The sequence below is a fragment of the Galendromus occidentalis genome, unplaced genomic scaffold (assembly GCF_000255335.2).
Source record: "Galendromus occidentalis unplaced genomic scaffold, Mocc_1.1 scf7180000076574, whole genome shotgun sequence".
Classification (NCBI taxonomy): domain Eukaryota; kingdom Metazoa; phylum Arthropoda; class Arachnida; order Mesostigmata; family Phytoseiidae; genus Galendromus; species Galendromus occidentalis.
The window spans coordinates 385,588-390,825 of record NW_003804563.1 but is presented as its reverse complement, the minus strand read 5'-3'; positions in this window follow the sequence as shown (position 1 = coordinate 390,825).

The window sequence follows — 5,238 nt, the reverse complement described above, 5'->3', positions numbered from 1 at the left end:
CGGGAATATATACTTGGGCGCCACGGAGTTAGCGCTCCGGGCCTAGGGTCAGCGAACTTTTTCTTCGTGGTTTTCTTTCTGGATGATGTATAGGGAGAACGATGTTCAGCGTAGGGCGTTCATGGCTCGACATGCCATCTTAAGATGGGATTGGCATCGAGAGGCTTAAGCTGCTTCCCCGTCGATGAATTAGAGCTCCAATCGCGCGAGAGACATGGAGAGGAATTCTGAGTTCGAGCAAAACTCGGTTTTTCCCTATGACGTTCTGCTCCGATCCTGGTTTGTTCCGCGATAGTCCAGGAGGCTATTATGGATCTTAGATTGATTTTTGGAGGAGCAATGCCTCCAAACCGACTAAGTAATTTCGTGGCGTGTACCTCCGCTAATGAACAATTTATCTTGTTCCCGAATTTGACCGACTCTGTCTCTCAGACTTTCCTCCTGCTATCCGCCGAGCTGTTCGAGCTCATGCCTGACTGCTCGATGCAATTAACGACTTTCTGCCCCGCGAACGAGGAGCTTTGAAATTCATTGTGGATGAAACAGATGATTCTTCATGTACAGACATTCCGCTGAATTCGGAATCCCCCTTACCTCCCCCGTAACGAATCCATCGTGAGTTTCGAGGCGGGACGCCATTTTTCATTTTCCAATTGTCTCGTGCAGACGATTAGCGAGATCATTCGCGGATTCCCTCGCGGGAGCTGTAGAGCTTAGAGTTTAGTTCGAATCTATCCTCTTCGGAGTCACTCGGGCCAACTACAATGCGGATCAGCAAATAATTTTAAATGATTCCATGCTCTGCCCCGCGAGGAGGAGAGCCAGGAGTCATTATTCGGAATCACCGTCGACCGACGATTCGGGAAGCGGCATCGGCACTACGGCCATCGATCTTGACCGAGGGGTCAAGTTCAGGGCGAGCTACTTGGCTCTGTGGAGAGCGTGGAACTAGCTCAGCCGATTTGATCTGGCCCGGATAGATCATGCTCTCCCTTAGGGCCACCAGCAACAGGGGAAAACAAACGTCGGACTCGGTCTTATTTTAGCTTATCACGAATCTCGCGGCCGGCGCTTCCGACATTGTCTCGATGCCTTGAATTCTTTCGTTTCTTTGCTCTTCTCATGGCCAATTGACTACTGTATTGCGCTTGTCCCGATGCGCCTGGTCGGAGAGCAGGCAGGATCTCTCAATACGCCGGAAGTTTTATTCTCTTTCCCGTCATCTGGGGGTTTACTCTGGCAAAGTTTGAGACACTAGAATCCGCCAAGGAAAACCCGTGTCGAAGGAGTCGACAAAATCGTGATGAGTTTGGGGTGTCCTCGCGACAACGGATAGGAATGCACTCGCTGCGGAATTCACTCATCGCGTAACTTACTCGGAGTCACCCCATGTTGCTCAATCTTGCCTGAGTACTCGCCTTGGTTTGCTCGCAGGGGCTCAGAGTTGATCTGAGCAATTTCCGTTCACTCGCTGGACACACGACTGAGTCCACTCGTAGCAGAAACTCCTTCAAGGGTTGGAAGCATCTCATCGACAGCAACAACAACAGCGACAAAGACAGCGACAACGAGTGGCTCTCGAGCCCTACCTGTTTGCTGACGAACAGTCTAAGTCAAAGAGGAGGCCCGAAACTATTTATTGCTCCGCTGGGAAACCGGCAAGACCTATCAGTCAAACAGGCGCGAACGCTTTCCCGACATCCGACTAGCGCGAGAACTCCTGACTGCGTAAAGACTGCGGTGCGGAAAAACGGAAAAAAACCCGTTCAGAAAATCGGAAGCTGAATTTTTAGATCGTCGTTCGAACGTTGCCCAAAGTTTGCGGCTCCAGAACCTACTCGGTGGGTGGCTGATCCGAGAGACGAACCTGTGTCGATAAGGACGAGCGAAGGAGACACGCCGAAGCACGCGAACAGGAAGTCGACAAAGTCCTACTTTAGGAAGAGATCCTGCGGCGAGCTCTCCTGCCGCTTACCTCCGCCGATGGCGAGGCGCCGTAAAAGCCACACTCCTTAATTAAAATCCCCGCTCGAGTTCTAATCTAAATTTAGCGTCTCAAAATGAAATCATTGGGACAACGAGCTTGTCATCAAGCTGATGGCGGCGTGCGCGCTAGTGAGACAGCTTTCGTTTCCGCTCTCGTTGGGTAACGCGGCGGCAGCAGCAGCTCTTACTTCGTAACGTCCCGGACAGTAACAGCCAGGGCGATCTCAAATAAAAGCTTTCGTAAGGCTCTCAATCTGGCCCTCCCATGCGTATTCTAGTCTTGATGTGGAATCAGTCCGTGTACATAGCGTGCCATGAGGAGTAGTGCCGCCCTTAGCGAGACGCTAAGCGCGCTCCAGCGTTCCGACGATGAAGGTTGGGGAGATTGCGAGGGATAGAAACGGAACATTCCGGATATTCTGGAAAAAAAAGGAAAGTTCTATTGACAAGACATCGATTCCTTATGGTGAAGTGTAGGAGCGGATCACAATTATGGATTCCAAGCCCTGTACAGAACCCAGCCCCCACCCACTGGGGAAAATCCTGGTCGGGCTTTTGCTGATGCCCCCACCGAGCAGGAAGATTTCCGAAGGGACGTGTTCAAGCTTCCGTTCCGGGAGGTTTCTCGACCTGGGAAGGAACTTCCTCGAGCGCTCCGTTGAAGTGATTCCGACCGTTTTCGTCCGAGGAAGCGTCAGATGATCGTGCGATACTCGGACGAGAATGGAACACAGGGGCCTCGCTCCGTATTTCTGGAAGCATGGAGGAATTCTCAGAATTCCGAAGGCCCAGGAGCCTCCCGACGTCTGGGGGGAGTCCGGTCTCAAAGTCGTTGAATGCAGAATGCGGGTCTGGCATCGACATGTTTTTGCGAACAAGAGGTCGCGGGATGCAGATTACCTCGGAGAGTCCGCAGCGAGACCTATCGGAGAAAGGGCACGAGGGAGGATGAACCCCGGATCTCGTCTACTTATTAAAAGGACATCGGACTCGAGTCCGGCTCGACTCCTTGTACCGAAGTCGAAGCGTAGCCACAAAGACAACGTTCACTCTGCGTCCATTAGTGCAATAAGACGCCAGACTTGGCGTTTGAGGTCACCTTAACTGACACGGGAGCGACTCAGGCAAGTAGGTAGAGAGTGTCGGGGAGCAACAAGCGTCCTCCGAAGTTCGTTCACGACAGGAACAATTCCGCAACTCTTGTCGTCCCCGAAGGCTTGACGCTAGTACGCTAGACCGTCGTCTCCGCCTCGCTCTATCTCGGATGGAGCGCTCGTGTTGAGGATGCCCATTCCGTAGCTGGTCGGTCCCTTTTGGAAGAAGGCGCACCAATCGTCTCGATGCGGTTGTCACCGTTGTCCATGTCAGAGAGCGAGCTCTCCGTTTCCTCCTTCAATCGAGAACCTCAAATGAGTGAGTTCATCCGCGGGATTGGAGCCTTGAAACATAAGAAATGGGCCCGCCGGTTCATCGGTCAACTCTTATCGATAAGTCATCGACTTCACCCGGAGTAAGGAGAAACATCTGGCCGCCGCGCCGTTTTTCTGATTCCGGAGCCGGACAAAGATTGAATGCAAGTGCTCACAGTCTATGAATAAATACCTGAAGTCGAGGTGCCGAGAGAAAAAAGCCCTTCCCGCCCCCGCCGAAGTTACCGATCCGAGTACAATTCAGAATGAGCGCGGTTTCGAGGACCGCGGTGAAGTCCCTGCTCGGGGACACCAGCCGCGCGGGAGCTCGAATAGAGAGGAAAATTTTCATTCCAATTTGCATTCGTCACCGGAACGACTTCGGTCTGCGCTGAATACGACGACGAAAGTGACAACAACGACAACGTGAGCGGCAGCTCAACTGTGTCAGCGGAACAACCGGGAGCACAGTGGTTGATTTCACCAACGGGATGAAGGCAATTCACTTTGTGTCTCCTTCTGTCAGCTTTCGTCTATGCAAAGCACCCATAAGACAACGGGGGCCCGGACCGGAGTCATCAACTTGTGGTCTGAGGTCCCGGCTGTGTTCTGTAGAGGCTCGGACGTCGGTGGCGCGGCGACGTTCTCTTGACGTCTGTCCTCGATCTCTTCCGCTCGCTGGGAGACTCGGTCGGCCCACCGTTCCCGGCGCGGCCATGAGAACATATGCAGCATCCGCTCTGTCTGGGGGGAATCTATTCTCGGGATTGTCGGCCGCAAGACAGGAAGAAATTCAAGCCCACGGAAGTGAGGCGATGCTTTGAGTCCCCGATCGCAGCCCAATCTAATCTTTCAGAGGCTTAAGCAAGCGGATCCGCTATCGGAGGAATTGAGCTATCGTCGTGCGACCGAGGGCATACTATGCCCGGCATAGTCGGGGAGGGGGTTCGAGATGTGTAGTGGAGGAATCGATGGGCACCGTCGACTCTGTAAATGACCTGTTGACGTCGGCCGAATCGTTTTATCTTCGTCCCGAAGATTTAGCTCGATTCGCGGCAGTAAGCCGCAATCTGCGAGGAGGACCTCCCTCTGCGAGGTACATTTTCAATGAATGCAACCTCTGCTCTTGCGTCGGACAACTCATCAGTTTGGCTGACTCCCTCCGTTTGAATTCGACTGACCCCTCCGTTTGAATTTCGAGTTCGCCCATGCCCGTCGATCTGCGAGAGCTTCCCTCCTGGCTCGAATTTGATTTCTTGTTTCTTGGGTCTATAAAAGTCTCAGGGCCCTGATATGTCTGATATAGTCATATATATCATTGAATAATTATATAATTATATCAGACCCTTAATACCGGACCCTTAATATTATATTATTATAGACGGGGCGGAAGTCGGAATCAATCACGACAACACAAACTCATCGAGTGGAGATTTCGGCGGGACGACAAATCAAGCACCGAGCCAGGAAATTAAGTGGCTCTCGACAGGAAGCGTTCTCTCCAGAGAGGGATAAGAGCCCGCGCTCTGCTTTTCGAGACAGCATTCGGAATAATTCCTAGCAGTCCCAACTCGCAACCACAACAACTAAAAGCACGACGTGATTCGAATCCCCGTCCGAGGGAAGTCATTGCTCCGAAGATCGCGAGTTTTCGAAAGCTCTGTCATCGGTTCTCTCAGAGCCGTCCTTTGCTCGGGGCTTGCGATGATCGATCGCGGATCGCATGTGGGATGCGAATACCATGTCATGAATGGAACACTTAGAATTGGCGCGAACGGCGATTCAGAGATCTATCCAGCTTGCTAATTCGAACACTTACAGCGGCCGCGTCAACAACGGAGCG